At 40.4% G+C, this 19590-nt stretch overlaps 1 protein-coding gene across 3 annotated transcripts in view; it reads left to right on the top strand.

The window, feature by feature from the left end:
• The window catches only part of strbp (spermatid perinuclear RNA binding protein), a 68786-nt gene that overhangs the window by 4790 nt on the left and 44406 nt on the right, over window positions 1-19590 (top strand). Inside the window, exon 1 of one of the 3 annotated variants that reach the window (XM_068335246.1) lies at window positions 18666-18837. The exons of the other annotated variants lie outside the window; for them this stretch is intronic. The gene's annotated coding sequence lies outside the window, so the exon portion shown is untranslated. Of the gene's footprint in view, window positions 1-18665; window positions 18838-19590 lie in introns of those variants that run through there. 3 annotated transcript variants of the gene reach the window in all.

The following is a 19590-nucleotide window of genomic DNA, read 5'->3' on the forward strand; positions in this document are numbered from 1 at the left end:
TCGTTCCTGTTTTGTTTCACCTTCGTGTGGAATCCAGGAATAGCTAAAGCACGACAGAGACAAGACATTGGAGAGAGATGGAAAGAGAGAGCGAAAACAAAGAGACAGACAGAAGCAGTGAGTGTGAGACATGGCCATGTAAGGTTTTGTGCACCACAGCTTGCATCAGTCCACACAAATGGTGAACCTGAATTGAACTATTCACGCGCTGGTATCCCATGTCACTGTTAACTTGACCTTTGTGCAGTTGCGCGATGATGGAATAAAGGCTGCCTTTCATCCCAATGCTTTAGGGAACTGTTTTGCTTTTGCAATCTATGTCCATTTAGACTCATAGCGTTGTCATCTCATCATTTGTATGTGAACAGTAAGGCCAAGAAACCTCAAAAAGTCGAAATCAAAAAGCTTCAGATCACAATTATAAACAACTGAAGTATTTTATTTTGAATCTCTACCCTACCGATTGAGGTGAAGCCAAATAAAGGTGCTAACCCTAAAGGAAACTGCACTCACTTCACGTTAGATGTTCATGCATGAACACAAGCGTCAGGATTTTTGTTACTCATAACAATTTGAAAAATATTTCAAATGGAAAAATATTGTTTTAGAATTTTATCGGTGCAAATTCGAAAATAGAAGAGATCTTTTGAATACCACATAATGCCCTTCACCAATTGTTCAATCAGCGTTTGAGGAATCCATTCATAAATGCTCATTTGATCGACTGAAGTGTGTGAGACAAACGTTTTACAATACTTGCTTGTTGCTCAGTAATTTAAATGACATCGCACTCTGGTGTAATTGACTGAATGCCATATTTGTAGAGGAAAAGCTTTCAGAAGTAAAGCCTATCTTTTCTCCCTTTCACTTCCTCAGATAACTGATTTATCATGTTGTTGTGGTCATGCCTTGTAGATGATGAGAGTTAAGATTGTGGCTTCTTATTGGCTTAGCTTAATTGTTGGTTCATGCATTGAGGGCAGTTAACAACACTACAACAAAACCACAGCGGATAATTTATCGGCTGCTACAGTTATCGGGACAAAACCGAAAATATGAATTCATATTTCATTCACAATCTTTGCTTCCACCAAAGTCCCTAGTATAAATGTCCACTCGGTACTGTCTTATCTTATACAGTATAAACACAGCTACATGCTCACATGTGTGCTGATTACAGAAACAACCCACATGGAGATACCAGCCTTCACATGGTTCGTAAGTTGACTGATCCAGTGACCCAAAGTCAACCGATGTGACTGACAGATATAGAGATTATAACGTGGTCATGTTGTATGAAAGTGGAGCTGTTGTGTTCTGTTCTGTTTCGTATTGATTCTGATGTGTGGGATAGAAAGGTGCAGTCACCAATGATTCATTTGCATTAATACACTACCTCTATCAAATGTATTGTGACATGCAAATCACCTCATCTGCTGCACCATGTCTTGTTGCTGCAGCAAGTCTACTTTAGTGTGAACACAGGTTTTTACATATCAACATTGGTTGGTTATTAAATGTACTACATCTTCATTGTGAGCACGATAGCCTGATTGAAGTCTGTCTTAATCTTTTATATTACAACAATCAGAATGTGGCGTTCTGTGGCTCCAGGAGCTGCAGCAGAAGTGGACGGATCGGGTAAAGTGATTGCCTTCACTGACAGTTTGACAGTGTGAAACGGGAGGCCCATCTGCTCTGCTTCGCTCAGCTATGGTGGCTTACTGAGTGTCACCTCTCTGCTTGCACGCATGCACACACACACACACACACACACACACACACACGCACAAATGCACACGCACACACATACAAATGCACACACACACACACATGCAGAAGCCTCCCCTGTTCCTGTCTTCTAATGTCCCAACCCTGCTTACTGTGTCAAAAAGAGCTTAGATCAGGGAAACTGTAGCTTGCCCTCGTTCTGACTTCCTGGACAAGACCATGTGTGGACTGTGACTGCAGCCCAATTCCAATTCCCCTCTTTAACCCTACCCCTCTATCTAGGACATGGGGCACCAGTCATCACACCATCAGTACACAAGACACATTATGCAGTGGTTAAAATGGTTACGACAGACATTTTATTCATTGGCAAACAAATATAACGATTGGATCACCCACTCCCAGAGTAGTTTGGCAGACTTTTTCCATTCTAAGCCGATTAGATACTCGTTCTGCTCAGGTGTCTTACAGTATACTACTATATAAACCCGTAGCTGCTACTATTATTAACTAGTGAGAAGTTGCAGGACTGAGGCTGTGTGGTTACCAGTTTAAGCCCCAGTTAAGTTTTCATAGCTATGATTGAATCAAACCACTGCAATGGTGACTGAAAAACTATCTATGCCTGAGGTTTATAACACTGGCTTTTACTTTTAAAGCTACGCATTTTAACTTTATTCATAGCTGTTTAGTTAAAATTAACTGCTTTTCATTGACCAGTGTGATATGCTATGTTTACGGGCTTTATCTGTTACTGTTATCTTTCATTACATTAGACAGCGCAGATGAAGGATGGTTGGCTACCCTCTTTGCTAACAAACACAAAACAATACAGCCAGGTTTATGCTCTAACATCTGTTCTTGGTAGTTGCCAGTGCCCCAAAAAACACAATCCAGCTCAGCCCGCCACAAATCGGCAATTGACAACAAATAGCGTAGAGCATTTCATGGATCGACAGGTTATTTTCAATCCAAAGAAGCATTTTGACAATGTAGATAGAGGAAAATTACTCTAGCAGTCTCCTTTGTATGTCTTTCAGTCATGCCGCAAAACAGAAAGGATGTTGACGAGCCAAAGGAGATAAACAGTCGAGGATTTTCAAAAGGGAAAAGAAAATCCTGTCAGAAACTTTTGCTTTGACTGACAAACAACAGGTAGAATATGTGTACAAGTCTGAGAAGTACTAAAGTACTGTCCGCCTTGTCATGCAGTAGCCTCATTTGAATAAAAATACCAGTCAAACCACTGTTTTCTGAAGAAGAGCCAGCATGTCCGTCTCCATTAGACTGATGGAAGTGTGCATTTGTGCCGCTTTCATTGGAACCCAATTGAACACGCATCAGGACACATTTTTTCCCCGTCATCCACAAAACCTCTAGATGAAGTAAAGCAAAAAAGTAAATGACATCTGATTGCTTCTCTGACAAAATTAAGAATTATTATCCTTTATTTCTTTGTATAGCATTTGTTTTAAGTGCCAACAGCAATATTTCCTCTCCTCTCTGACTCACTGACCGCAGTTTGCTGATTAATTGTGCTTTCATCTTAAACTGTGACATATTACCCATAATTGGTAATAGAGATTATCAGGCTGTGTGGCGCCATGTGTGTGGGCGGGGTGTGTGAGATTCTATCTGTGATTAGGATTTTTTTCTAATAAAATATATGGAACGTCTCTTCTGCACACACACACACACACACACACACACACACACACACACACACACACACACACACACACACACACACACACACACACACACACACACACACACACACACACACACACACACACACACACAGAGATTCGCGACCAAAATGATGGTATACTAGTAACAAAATCATAACGCGTAAATCATTACAAGCAAGAGGAATTGTGACAGATGAATATTGTGGTAAAGATTTATATTTTGTTTTTGTGGTTTATATCTAAATTACGTCATTATTTTCAGTGCAAAAATTGTCACTGATTAAAGTGAAAAAAATGAATGCTGAATTTAATGGTTTGATTCGTAGGTTAAATGCTTCATAAAGCAGAAACAATAATTCACCGGGAATCTCAAGTGTGAGGATTGTAAATTAAATAACCTTTTAGTTTTTTGCTTTTTTTCCCACACACAAAAAAAGCATCACTCCATGCTCTGATAACTTCCAGACAGATACTCCTTATTTTCACACTTTTTAGAGCAAATAATAGATAAATCAGAGTAGAAGATTATTAGCTTTAACCCCATTACAAATGGCCTAATTTGCAGTGAGTACTATCTAATTTCATTGCTTGATTAAATTACTTATTCAACTTTGCTCTGCTCATCAGGAAGGAGATGTAAGAAAAAATACAGATTGTACTGTTAAATATGGTTTAATAATGTACAATCTATATAGTTTTATTGATAATTTGTTACAGTATAGGTAACATTATTTTTGTGCTGGCTGAGAGGAAGGGGGTAAAAAGCAAAGGATGCAACAGAGCATCCCCATCTTCCACACAGACATGTCTGTGAGCAGGCACCCAATGCTATCAGAGAGACTTCATCATAATTCTCCTGAGATCTTTCAGAGGTGTCATCGTCTCACTCCAGGACACACATCACAGTCAGCTTGACTTGCATAGCGACCACTCAGCCAGCTGCTATTGTGCATGGCTGTAAAAGAAAAAATAGAAAACAAAAATGGCTTATAGTACAGAGCTCTTTGTCTATTAAAATAAAAGTAAACAGAGGACACAAATTTGATCGGAAACTTGTTGGAAACATATCTAGTTGTTCTAAATAGTATCTGTCCTTGTAACACCCCTTGTCTGTTCCTGATCCAACCCTAACCCAGTCACGTTGCACTGACATCGTGTCATGATCCTGCTACCATGAGCTCTTCTTGTGGGAGGTTGCAAAGCCTGAGAGCTATGATAGTTCAGTCTCCCTCTGCCAGCTCAGTGTTTGGATAAGAAATCTGCTAAGACAACAAAGCTATGCCTCCTCTCAGGGTTTTATTTAAGAAATTTAGTAGGAAATCTAAGAAAGCAGCCATCTTAGAGCAGTTTTAGTGAATAACATTGAGGAAGAAAACATTACAGAGACCTTTTATAACAACTTTAGCACTTTAAAAAAAAGAAATGTGTTTTGTATGATTTTTATGTTCTATTGGTGGCAGAATGAGGTGTGTTAGAAACCAAAAATATTATATTTTGTGTTTTTGTTTCTCTGAGTTTCCCAAAGATGAGGTTTTAGTTGTGTTCAGTGATGTAATTGCATGTTTCCTGACATGAAGTGCTTGATAAAAAATTTAATTCAGTGGATGCATGTATTCTTCATTCTGAAGTTAAATGTCTGTTTGGATTGCTTTTGTACTAGTGATTAATATGATAAGTACAGTGCGCCCTCATTCTTTGCGGTCCAGGAACGACACGCAATTAATGAATTCAGCAATAGAGCTGCGAACTATTTATCTTTATGGTAATTTAAATGTTTACAACCCTCCCCTTACTGATATTAAACCACCTTCTATCTGTATTATGTTTTCCCACACTGCAATAGACTGTTAAAAGCACTTTTGTGTCTCACATAAGTCCGACACTTCCGGAACCGAGCTCACTTCCGGATGCCGTCAGCCAATAGAATGCACGTACGGTATCATGTGACTGCCTACCAAAAATCCACGATGAGGCGAAGTCACGAGCATGGGCGCAAGGGCGCGCTGTACTTTTTCATCTTCAAGTTTTTTAGTGTGGCTTCTTAGCGGTTGCTCTTTTTTTGACTGGTGTATGCAGGGGTCGACTGTCTTTAACCCACAAAATATTTTTTTCTCTTTTTAATTAAATGTAGGATCTTTATTTATTTGTTTGCTTCTTGATCTGCTTCCCTCTGGTGTAGCATCAGCATTATTTTCCAAATGATTCAGACCATAATTCTTTCCTTTCCTTTCCTTTCCTTTCCTTTCCTTTCCTTTCCTTTCCTTTCCTTTCCTTTCCTTTCCTTTCCTTTCCTTTCCTTTCCTTTCCTTTCCTTTCCTTTGACATGGTTGTTTATTATTTTATCAAGAAACTAGAATATTTAGCAGACTTTGTGATGATTTATCGAGCTAATTTGTTGATTAATTGAAAGAGTTTCTCTATAATTCTTTAATGTTTTCTGTTTTTTTTATTATTGATATTTTTGGGATATGCTGGGGAAGTACTTCTATTTCATGGTTCGACTTTGAGTGAACCAGTTTTTGTAATGTGCTATGATGTAACTGCACATGTTGGATTTACCATTCAGGTGGGACTTGGAATGGCTTGAGGAGGAAAACTCTTCGCTACTAAAACTTTTTTCTGCAATAAAGAGATAACGCCCTTTGATATTTAGGCAGGATTTTGAGTTAGTGAAGAAAAAAAAGAAGAAACTCACAGTTGTTTTACATAAATAAGAAAAATAATGAGCCATGCAGCTGGAGGCTCCAGTTAATTGGGAATCCATGCCAGGTTTGCCATACAGTGTGGTGGTTAATGATCAGGAGAATATGCAGACTGCAAGGAGAAAGGCTTCTCATGACTTTTAGGGCACGCCAGGGGATAAAGCAAGAGATCAATTGTACAACTGGGTTGTCTGAACAACTTCCCTACACAGAAGAGTAGCGCTCCATTCAGACGTAGGGAAACATGTCCTTTGAGAAGTTCTGTTTTGGGATGCTAAATATGCAAGGCAGGTTGCTTCTAACTGTAATGGACTGACCTCAACTAAGCAACGTCCAGAGGGTGACTCATTTTTCTAAATGAAACTAAAGGTGAAGAAAGAACACATCAGCCTGGGAAGCAAAAGAGAAAGTAGCATCCTGGTGAGGGGGGTGATGCAGCTTCTTTGGCTGAAGTCGATGGGGGTTGTTGATCTATTGGGGGGAGGGGCAGACCTCACCTGTACCTTCAGCCATCTGTGTGTGTTCTGTGGTGATACGGCAGGTTCTTGTCTGGCACAGCATGAGCATTACTCTTGCTTTCAGAACGCTGTTGTTCCGTTGTGGTTTCACCAGTAGCATGTCCTGTTTGTCAAGATAGCATTTTCAGTTCATGTTCAGTCTCTGTTTGTGATGCATTAACACTGTCCATTGCTGGGTGTCTTTGTAGCCATGCAACAACAGATACAACCCTTGAACATATTTTAGCTTTTGAGATGGAATTTGTTGTAGGAACTGTTTTCTCTAAATTACATTTAAAATTACATGCATTCTTTTTTCTTCCTTTGCATTTTTGCACTTTTTTCTCCACTTGTATAAATGTCACCCACATTAAATGGAAAATGAGTGTTTCCTTTTCTCTTACAGTTAACAGTACCACCTCCAGTGTAACATAAGCCTAATTTTGTATCGCATGAGCAGTTCAGCGATGTTGAACTTGACTCCTGTCACAGAATTACATTTTCTCATTTCACTTTCAGACTTTAAATGTACACACACAGGTACCTTATGTCAGAGTCAGTGTGTTCAAGTATCTGTAAAGAATATTTTAGGTTTCTGGTCTCTTAGTCAGTCATTGAACAAAATGTTTTTATGTCGTCAACATGAGTGTCAAAAATATAAATAAAAGATCTATCCATAATGGCGCTCAGTCGACTGAGTTTGACTAGAGTGCAATTATGCAGGAAGTTATAACAGTTTTTTAAACATGAACAAACAAGCAAACTTAATTTGTTGATCTATTCCAAATATATGCAGTTAGTGTGTGTGTCGAATTTTTATTTTGGTGACTAGGACAGAAAATAATTGGGCAGTGCTTGCATCCTCTTCTCCAATTTGAATTATTTGACTCAGAAACTGCTTCTCGTCGTCTAAAGTGACGAAATCCATGTGTCACTGACATGGGAAATAACAACTGAATAGGATCTTTCTTAAAAAACATCTTATACTACCATAATATGTACACAAAGCTATGATTTTTCCACAAACAAAGAGGTTTTAAATGAAAAAAATGGAAACCTGGACAACTACTGCAGTACATTACAAATGCTGCAGTCAGCTCAGTCTATTTCTGTTGCCGCAAGTCAGCCTGCCAAGAAGCAGCCCTGCCCATTTCCAACCAGCCCGGCAGGTTAATCCATTGAGACCTTGAGTTCTTAATCATTTTAAGCTCTGGGTTCATTTTAAGCAAAGCTATAACCAGGAGCTCCCATGTTTGGATTCATAATCTGTGCATAGGTAACAAAAAAGGTTCTTTTACTTATTTTCGCATTAGATTGAGCTTGCTCACTCCTTTTGGACAAACATTTTAAAATATATTCTGGTTATTGGAGTTCATGACACGGGGAATACACAGGAGGAAAATCCTCTTCTAATAATATATCTTCTAGATGTATTGCTCTGCCTTAGACGCACATACAGATAAGCGCAATATGCGAAGTAGCCTGATTAATAGTCTGCCAAAATGTTAGCATGCCTACAGCTTTCTTCATCAATAAAGATTTTAATTACTACCTAGAATTGCTGACCAATTTAATTTCTATGGTAGTAGGTTACTTTTACAGAGTGGATTTGGATAACAATGGAAAACTAAAAACATAATAGACTGTGAAGTATTCACTGACAGCTGCATTGACAGTGGAGTAAAGCATCAGTTTGAGAAAAGATGCTCACTTTTACTCAATTGTTCTCCAGATGATCAATATATGTAAATGTTATATGATTTGATAGATGTACTGAGATTGAAGTTTCATGGTCTTGATTCAATTCAATGGTAACCAGAATAGAAAAGGTCCTGAATAATCATAAAATTTAAATGGAAATAAAACATATATATATCAAAAATCAATAAATTATGAGGAATATTTTGAAGGTAAAATAGTAAACCAAGGAACAAAATTGAATTTGGAACATTGTGCCCACCATTGTATGTGACAAATTATCTAAAATGTACCACCATGTAGCAGCTTGAGTCGACATACTATTGGGATACTGTATATATGTCATCTCATATATTTATGTCTGCATTGTTTAAACTAAAGCCTGTATTATTAAAATCTTAACTGACAATAAAATATACCCTGAAGCCCATTCAGTCACTTGGCGGGATGTGTCGGAAACGTGTCTTTGCAGTCATAGAAAAGAGAGATTGTGAAAGGGGAGCGGTGGCTGAGAGGAGGGATAATTGCAGGAGAGGAACTCAGAGAAGATTTGATAAAGTAAACACTGTTTATTAACACAGGAAGAAAGGGGTGACACTGAGAAGTCATAGACAAACGGTTGGGGAAGATGAAATGATTCGGGAAAGGAGGTGGGATAGGAGACCTATTTGGATGGTCAGATGGATAGATTGAGGAACAAATAGATGGAAGGTGAAGGGGGAGGCAGGCTTCTGCTTCACAGTGATGCCACAGACTGAATTGATGTGATACCTCTTCTCTCTCCTTCTCTCTCTGTGGGAATTCTCTGACCCAGTTTGCTCCTCCATCAGGCAGCAGTTATTTTTACGTACTAACAGGAGACAATTCTTTGTCCTTTGTTTGTCCTCCTCATCCATATGCCTCGTTTTGGTCCTCTCCTACATCTTAACTGTTCCTATCCTTTCCTCTCTTATGGAATCATTATTACCCTTAAATTTCATTCATCACACTCCTTTTGGGATGAAGAGTTCCAGTAAATACTAACATTGTTTTCAACAAGATACTGGATGGTTTGTTTAATGGTTTGTTTGTTTGCTTGTTTGTTTGTTTGTTTCAGTATTACCACAACACATTGAGCTAAAAAGCAACAATTTTGTATGCAGAACTAAGAAAAAATCATTAAAAAATAATGATAACCATATATACGTATGCTGAGCTTTTAAATGTAAGTTGGTGCAGCAAAATTAATTCTCTCTAGAAATGTGTCAATATGCAATTCATTGTAAATGAATACCAAGTATGATAAGAAAATAGCGGTTAAATATATCTTCAGCCAAAATAGCTTCAAGTCTTACAACTGCAGCTATTTTGCAGATGAAAACACTCTCATCCAATTTCCTTCCACCCTGGAACCTGGCTTGTGTTATCCCTAATTTTAGAATAATTTTATACTTCTAGAATTATGTTATTTGTTAGGCATCATAGCTTACTCATTGTAGCTGTTCTCTGTTATTAAACCTCTTCTTTCCTCTGGGGAGTAAAGGGACAAAGTGTGGTTGCAGGTGTTGACAGGTCATCCATTCTCCTCCTAATAATGATAGATGGAAGCACTGCAGAAAATGAGAATAGAGAGAAAAGTGGAGCAATGCAGGGGATAAAGAAATAGCAGAGTAAGAGAAGGCTGTGTTTGTATTTGCTGGCTGTCAGGCAGATGGTGGGAGTTTTTTGTGATATGTTGATCCTCAAGTGTATCATTTTTGTCATCTACCTAGAAGCAACACACCAAAGGATCTTAATACACACGCAGACACACACTCAAAACAGTTTCATCTATGTCATTCTGGAGTTTTTTAAATAGTGTTTTAAATAGGAGAAAGTGCTGACAATCTCTGGGTGCTCTCACACACACACACACACGCACGCACGCACGCACGCACGCACGCACGCACACACACAAAACCACCCACACACACACACACACACACACACACACACACACACCTTTTCTAGTTGAGTTCCCTGATAGTTTCAAAAGCAGTGCTCTGCTTTGTTGCAAAATTTTAGTAGTAGAATTAATTTGTGAAAACATTTGCATCATCTTGCTCTGCAGATTGACATGCTTGGCTGGTTAACAGTAAGCTGCTGTGACTTGCAGATTATATACTGTATTAAAATCAGAGAATTGTCAGTGCATGGCAGAAGCTAACACACATAGCAAGAGATAAAGGCTTTTAATAAAGTATAAAAGGATTAATCGTGGACTATAATTATGACATCATCATCAAAAAGAGAAAATGTGATGGTAAATTATATTACTAAAGCTATATTTGGACAACACTGCAGATTTTAGAATGAACATGACTATTTCTCAAAGTAACGTCGAAGTAAAATGTTTTTTCTTGAAATCAGCTCGATTAATTCACCATTCATTGAAACACTGGTTTGGTTTATGCTAATACAGTGTGTCCTCGTGCATTTGTGCATCAATGCTTCATCTCATCACAGATTTTTGGTAGGCAGTCATGTGACACTGTATGCACGTTGTATTGGCTGACGGCATCCGGAAGTGCGCTACGTTTCATGAGTCTCGTACTTACGTGAGACACAAAAATGCTTTGAAAGGTAATACAGATAGAAGACGGATTAATATCAGTATGGGGAGGGTTCATAAACGTTTAAAGGGGTCCTATTATGGCAATCACATTTTTTCAGGTCTCTACATAGTGGTCCTCCCTTACCCGACCAACTCTTAGAATCTGGAAAACAAAAGCTTCCTATATCCTATATATATATATATATATATATATATATATATATAAAGATTTGGAATTCTAGGAATTCATGGCCTGGACCGAATCAAAACGATCGGATATTGCTGGAGTTGCCCTTTGTGACCTCACAAACGGTGCTCTGTGATTGGACAGAGTGACTGATATTGATTGGTTGACATGCCCAAGGGCGTGGCCATCCCCGAGAGGGAGTTCATTAAGGCTACGGTAGCATTGTGCGGTAATGTCCCAGCTCAGAGCTACATACTGAAAGTTCCTCACCAACTGTTGAAGTCAGCTACCATTTGGCTAACTAGTTAGCCCCTTAGCCCCGCTCCAATCAGGTGTGTGTGTCTGCTAAAAGCGTATACTCAATGTCATAGTGAACATAGCTGCGTGTGTCCACACCAGTCATAAACAAACAACCTCAGCCTTTATTTACAGAAAAACAGATACTCACTGTCACCAGTCAACATAAATCCTGCATGTGAAATAATCCTGGCAGAAATCAAGAGGTGAAATTATCACTCATTCCCAGCCTTGTGAGAGACAAAGGCTGGGAATGAGTGACACACACACACACACACACACACACACACACACACACACACACACACACACACACACGCACACACACACACACACACACACACACACACTACCCCTGCTCCCTGTGTCGTAAGAAGTCAAGCCCAGACCATCAGTCTGACTCAAATAGAAGTGACTGACTGTATCCATTACAGGATGTAAAACCCCTGCATTTTCCTCACCATAGAGAAAATAGGGATGGCGCCCAACAGCCAGTTCAATATCTGGCCTTGCGCTAGCCATTCGCCACTTCGCCATAGGCGAAGTAAATTCCACATTGGCTACTTACAAGTAAACATTGAGTAATATTTTGTATGTCTGTATCTTCAAATAGTGAATGCAACGTAATAACAGAATAGAAACAGGATAGAAATAAAGATAGTTAAGCTTGAACTGTTGACTTTAGTGTATTTTTGTAGGTAAACTGAACAGAAGATTTTGCCCTCAGAATGCAGGAAAACAACCCCATTTTCTAAAAAAATTCCTGGGGGAGGCCCCCGTACCCGCCCTGTGGAGGGGTATCCCCCCTACGCCCCCCCGCCCCCCCGCGACAAGCATTGGTCGTCAGCGCGCTGCGCCGCTGTCTGGGACACAGAATGTGGCTTTTTGTGGCTTACTCAATTCTTTTACACCGAGCCACAGTGGCTTGGTCTTACTACTTCCTAGTGCAAGCCCAGAATATACAGTGTACTCGCTACAGTTCAATATGCAGTACTCGCTTTGCCTTATCTTTACCATGTCTCATTTACATTGCAATAGTTTTGCTCACTGCGATCTCTCATTGTCCGTGACGATTGTCGAGAAACAACGTATGTCCTGCGTGTAAACATCTGTTGTTGTTGCCACTGATTTTTGCCCATTTGCAAACACCGTGTGTTTTAAATTCTTCGAGATGTTTACTGGTGGTCTCAATAGGATCAGCTCATATAGTGTTTACATAATGAACAACGGAGTCACGTCGACTGAGAAAGCGACTCTATGCTCAGGGCAGAGAAACAAACACGAGAAAAACAAGAGCGAAATACATTGTAATAAAGCTACTGAAAGTTAAAAAAGTTGTTGTAAGAAAGTGTTGATAGAGGCAGCTCAGAGGGGGGAGGGGTGGATATAGGGAGCTGAGAGCTACGCCCCATTAACACAGAGTGTTTGGGGACGGAAATGATTTTATCAATATTCAATGAAAGATATTGAAGATCACGGGTCACTTTGAGGCAAGACATTTCAAATTTCTGTTGGACATCTGTCAGCTGAATGACATGAATTAAAAAAATCATAATATGGGACCTTTATATTACCATAAATAATAAGACAGATAGTTCGTCGCTATATCGCAGAATTTGTTATTCGCGTATGGTTCTTGGAATGCATTAACCATGAGTAACGAGGGCGCACTGTATACCAAAAGAAGTTTTGGGTGGTTTAAGGGGACCCCACATTCACTGCTGAAGTTCTTTTCTCACAACGCTCCCTCCTCTCAGTGTGGTTCACCTCCCTGCTATCTCACACCTTCCTGTCTCAGACATTCAATGGGAGTGTGAATGTAAGGGTGACAGATAGGAAGTGTTAATACCCAGTCTGGTGGGGTTACACACACACACACACACACACACACACACACACACACACACACACACACACACACACACACACACACACACACACACACACACACACACACACACACACACACACACACACACACACACAACGGTGAAGTCTCACCCTTCACATTGTACAGACAAGGAGGCAGGCAGTAGCTATGGCAACCTACAGAGAAAGAGAATGATTGGCCAAAGCTTGGATTTGTTAAAAGCTACTGTATGAGTCTTAGGGCCAGATTAACTCTCTTGTGTTTCGTTGCATGTGTGCTCATGTTTGTTAATACAAAAGAAAGGGAGTGAAGGAGTTCTCTTCATCTTTCATCCATATTGAGCATTCAGTTCCCAGGCAGTGGTGACTTACCAGCAGCATGGTACATAAACCTGAGTCAAATCCATTGGAATCACATGCCTAATTGAATGAAGCGAAACACTTCAAAGAGATGCAAAATGGTCCCAGGGTACTTGTGCCTTCAACCAGGCCATATAAACCCAATGTTTGATTGAACGAATGAGCCATATGTTCACATAACATCTCCCAGTTTGTCTGTCGCTGAGATTTTATTACACCCTGGTGTCCTATCTCACTATTCGTCCATCAAATAGAATTTTGCTTTGTTATGGATTTAACAGAACTTGTAACAAATATGTTTGGACTGATCTACCAAGAAGATGTAATTAAATTGTATAGTTTGGATATTAGCTATCTCAAATTTAGCGTCTGTAGCTAACTAGTTTGATCAGTCTTACAGTGATTTTGAATACTGCTTTACAGTGCAGGCTAGAAAAAGGCCAATACAAAGTGGTGACATTGAAAAAAACCAAACATTTTTAGATAGAAGATGTAGATACACACATGTGCACACACACATGCACAAACAATTTTTTTTGATGGAGTACTCAGTCATTTCAAAGTAAACGCCTTTGGTGACAATTTTAAATGACTTGTTTTGTTTGACCAAGGAAAGCAATGGATAATTTTTGTTTATCGCTTAATTAAAAGGAACACAAATAACTTGAAACAATGAAACTTTATAATCTTTGCCAGTAAATTGAAGGTATTTATTAGTGTAAAATTCCTTCGTTCTTTTTTTGTTATCACATATTCTTTATGGGGTTGGAGCCAATCCGAGCTGATTTCGGGCCATAACGTCTTAAGCAATGTTTGAAAACTAGGTTGTTTTGTAGATGTTAAATTGTAACCAGAGCTTTTATATGTGTATGTCTGTGTACTTAACACATGCATCCATGTCTGAATGTGTTTGTGGTGGCGTTTGCATTCATCTGTTAGAGAGGCCTGACTCACACCAAGCAGCCGCATTGAACAACCGAACAGATGACTAACAGAATTGAAAGGTCTGTCCATGCTGACAAATTTTTTAGCAAAGAAAAACACATTTGTTAGTTTATGTGGTTATTTAATTGCTTGCTTACTTAACAATTTAATTACATATTTGCTGACTTACTAATTTACATATGGTGTGAAGATACACTGCTGAGAAAGAATTGCATTGCCTGCCTTTGACATGGAAGTCTTCTGTAATTGAGCTTTGGATCTACAGAGAATTTCAACTTGAAGTATAGCATGGTCGGTTTTATTCTATCTTTTTCTACTTAGAAAATAAATGGTTTTCTTCTCAAACACAAAATTTTGTGATTCTTCCGGCCACTAGAAGAGAGCTTTTTGATTTCCCTAAACCTTCTCTCCTGTGGATAAAGAAAGGAAGTCAGCAGTAAATTGGACTGCAATAGCTGCATCTCTATGAGCATATATTGCTTTTATTGTTGAGTAGAGAGATTCAGAGCAAACCCTCCTGAACCACAAGAATGGGTACCAACAGGCTTAACCTGGAAACTCCCACACCTCTCACTCTCTCTCCACTTTCATCATCATTTCCTTTCCGCTCTCCCTCTCCCAACCTCATGTTGTACCTCTGTCACTGAGCATTAGCCCTGTATTAGCGTCCTAATTTATCACGACCCAACCTCAGTTATTTGCTTCTGCACTCTGCTGTGCCTTTGAAATACCAATGTGTACTTTTCCCCACAAGTCATGTTCTACTATCTCATTGTCACCTAAATATTCATATTGTCTTCTCCTGGCATTTTCCAGCCGCAATCCATCCAGCTGCAGCATCTCACTCTTCAATCTTCGGTTGAGTCTTAAATGATCTGCTGGTCTGCGTGTGTGTGTGTGTGTGTGTGTGTGTGTGTGTGTGTGTGTGTGTGTGTGTGTGTGTGTGTGTGTGTGTGTGTGTGTGTGTGTGCGTGTTTGCGTGTGTGAGATTCACTTTTTCTCTACAGTGTGTGATTTTGTATTCCTGTGTGTATTTTAAGTCTAATTATCTGCACCTCAGGTTATAGAAAATCTATATACTTAAACTGTAAGACACACACGCGTGCACTTGCACACATACAATTACATAAATACTGCATGCAGTGATCTCTGAATTAATTCAATTTTAATGATTGTGCTTTACATTTTCAAATGCATGCAAATCAGATAAGTGTATGCAAGCGCATCACTGTAATGAAAATGATTTATAATCGAGATTATCAGGATTAGGATTTCATGTAATAATTTTAAAATGATAATGAGGCTAGGGATGCTGACTCACATCATAATTGGACTTAGTGTATGAGAATCGAAAAGGCATTGTCTTTTTGATTTTCTTCCATACATTTAAACAAATGTAGGATTAAATACAATTTTTCCTTATTGTAATTTACAAATTAGCATGCTTTTTTCTCAGTGACAACAACTACTCTGCCTCCCAGTGCATGACAACAAGGATTAATAAAGGATTAATGAAATCTTTAAAACTCAAAATCTAAACACATGTCATTTGTTGAGTAGTCTGGGATAAGAACAATAAAGCCTTGAGCAGCAAACATAATGCAATGATTTTTTTTGGGTCTTGTCTGCATCTATTGTCATAGTTTAACCCCATAAAAGGGGGTCAACCTTTTATGAGATTAATGCTTATTTTAGTCTTGCAGCAAAATCTTTTATATATTTTAATACGTGCATCACCAGTCCTCTCTGGGAACTAAATTGTCAGTCTTTATTAGAATTTCCTATTGTGAGCCAGAGAGGTAAGTGCTGCACCTCTGTGCATTAAGGGGGAAAGCAAAAGGAGACAGGGAGAGAGAACACAAACAAAGTAGTGGATAGACAGGCAGTGCTGTTGGAGTGAAAAAGATTTAGGCTGTTTTATCATATCTTAGAACTGATACCTTAATACCAATGTTATAAAACACCAGCTTAGTGGAGGTCCTGACAGTATAGAACAGGCCAACAGAGGAAACCAGTGTAGGAGGAAGATAGAGGACATAAGATTGTGATGTCTGAAGAGAGACTCATCACATTCTGACGGGACCCAATGGTTCTCAATAATTGGACTCGACAGTAGCTGGTAAGCCCTGACCCAACATGCATGTGTGATGGAAACCAACGCCCAGATAGGCTACTGGAACCCAACAGGGCCATTCTAGCTGAGTACCCCCAACTCCGTCAGCCAGGAGCACCCAGAAGCCATCACCCGAAGAGCCACTGGGGCACCGAGAACCATGTAGACCAGAGACCCAGAGGAGCAGCGGCGGCCACCGCCAGGGCGCATGGGACAGGCCCAAGGGGCACGGGGCAAGGAGGCTCCCTACCACTAAAGGTTATTATGTATTGTGCAGCGTGACATATGTGAAGTGAATATTAGGAGGCAATCTAGTGTGGGCCCGGCCCAAATGGACAGGGCTGTAAGGGGGACTAGTATCACAGCCACCAAACCAGCCCGAGCCCACAACCCGGCCCAGCCAAAACCACCAGGACCAAGGCCACAGGTGTCTGGCAACCATCAAGGCTACGGGTGACCAACTGGCAACTGGTCCAAGCAACCAACCCGCCCCGCGACAACAACAACCCAGAGAAGCACCACCACGGCACCACTGCGGGGAATGAATACGATGCATGCCCCGCTCCACCAGGCCCGGCTGCCGGGCCACAGGGGGCCAGCCCTGCAGGACCGAGGCCAGTGAGTAGCCCAAAGCCACCACACCATCCAGGGGAGGCAGCTATCGAACAGCCAACCCCACCCCCCCAACCCAGCCCCTCCCCACCAACCCCCCTCACTCCCCCCACGACCGATTACCTTACCAACCCACGGGGCCACACCGCCCACGAGCCAGCCACCCACACCAGGCTGGGCACCCCGGCACCGCAACACATGCCCGCCAACCACCGCCAACCGGACACCGCTGGCCAACAGCCAGAAGCCAGCTCACCCCCGACGCACTGAGGCATTCTTCAGCGCCACCATCGGTCCACCAGCCAAACCAAAGGTCAAGTGTAGGCCCAACGAAACAGCCCCATGAGCCGACAGAAGACGGCGGGCCACCAACATAGCCCGACTTCCAGCCAGCCTCACCAGCCAGCAGCGTGACAGGCCCAGCAGCCCCCAGCAGACCACCCACAGCAAACAGCGACATGGAGAGCAAACCCACGGCCCGCCCGGAATCCCCGCTGCACCTGGATAGCAAGCAAATCGAGCGGAGTCGTCACCAGCTAATGTTGGCAGTGGCACCTTCTCTCGTCGTAAAATGGCAGTACCCTGTGGGTCATAAATTTAATGGCAGATTTACAGCCTTATTTGATTAACAAGGTGACACATTACGCCATCAATACCAAAATTAATTTCTCTGTGTTTTATGTAGTGATTCAAGTTCTTATACCAACTGCCGTAGCATAAAATTATGTCTTTGTTTACGCCTCAGTGCACCATTGCTTCTCAGTTTGACACCTAGCTTCCTATTTTTCACTATCAGTAATGGTTTCCAAATGAGATGTGAAGGACTGGCAAATTAAATAATGCTTTCGACTGAAGGTTTATTTTTCTTTCTCTTGAGCACTCCATCGAGAACATGTGTCAGCCACTGGAGACCATTATCTGACAGCACATCTCCATTAACCCCTGCCGAAGAGCTCTGCAACAGAGAGGAACTAATCCACGATGTGAATATTTATGCTTGTAATTAACACTTGATTCTTAATTTTTAAAACCAATCAAATGATCCCATTTAGGGACGTGACGAATGATCTCCATGATCTGCAACTAATCTGCATACCATACATTTCCGTGGTAGAACTGTAGTAGGTGTAGTAGAATCTTCTCCTGGAAAAAAAAATTGATATTGATATACACATGAAGTGTTCGTTATTTTTGCCTGACCTTTTGCTCCATCCTGCAAATTAGATCAGATTTGCAGCTAGTTAATAACAGTAGCAGCAACACGCTTGTATAAAAGTATAAAACTATGACACTTTATACTTTTTTAAGGGAAGCGTGAACAGACCAAGTATCTGATCTGCTCTGATCCTCCTTTTTGTGCCCTTCTGCTTTTTGTCACATATTTTTTTCAGACATCTCAACTTTCAAATTCTTTAAAACAAGTTGTAAATAGAGTTTGGATCATAGTACGACTGGGAACCAGTTTGTCCTGCAAGACTATAAAATGACACATATTCCAACAACCAACACCCACTTCAGTTATTCTCCATGAAACAAGGTGTGACATCGTCTCCACACACAACGGTAAGTAAATACTGTAAATTTTTGCTTGGCATTGATTTTCTTGGCCAGGCAACAGTGTGCCATATTTGTGGAGGATGCACCACCCTCTGTTCATTGGTTTGACAGGATCACTGATGTCAGATTTCACAACACAAGCAGGGACATGCAATTACTTGGTGTCAAATGAGGTGGCATTGCAAAAAGAGTACGACTTTTTATCGAAGGTAAACATGTCTTTGAGGTGCTAATTGGCATCCTCTGAAAATCACACACTCTTTTGGTCTCTTTGTATATGCGAAGTTCATTTTACCTCAAGAAAGTAGTTCATCCCTCGGATGCGCTTCAAGAAAAATTTTTGCATCCCAACATGACGTTTACGCATCCCAAAAGTAATAACAGAATATACGGTTGAAGTGTACGCAAGGATTGATTTTTTTCCAATAGTACAACATAAAAAGTAAACATACTGTTAATTTTAATGTTTTTATTACGCAAGGACACATGCAAAAGAGAAGACTGTACGGATTTTTTTTTTTGTTCCCTGTATGTCCATGCCTCCCATTTCTTCCACTTGTTCCCTCTCATCTCACTCATTCTCTACTGTTTCTCCTGCCTCTGAGTAAGGAGAGCAGAAATCGATGTATACCAGGGATCTGCTGTGTGCATAAGTGAAGCAGTCATACTTCAGTGCAAAAATAATTACTGCTATCGTGAAGAGATTAAAAATGTACTTGCTGGAGTGCTTAATGGAAGCTGCGTTCTTTCATCTGGTAT

Source organism: Antennarius striatus, chromosome 15 (assembly GCF_040054535.1).
Source record: "Antennarius striatus isolate MH-2024 chromosome 15, ASM4005453v1, whole genome shotgun sequence".
NCBI lineage: Eukaryota > Metazoa > Chordata > Actinopteri > Lophiiformes > Antennariidae > Antennarius > Antennarius striatus.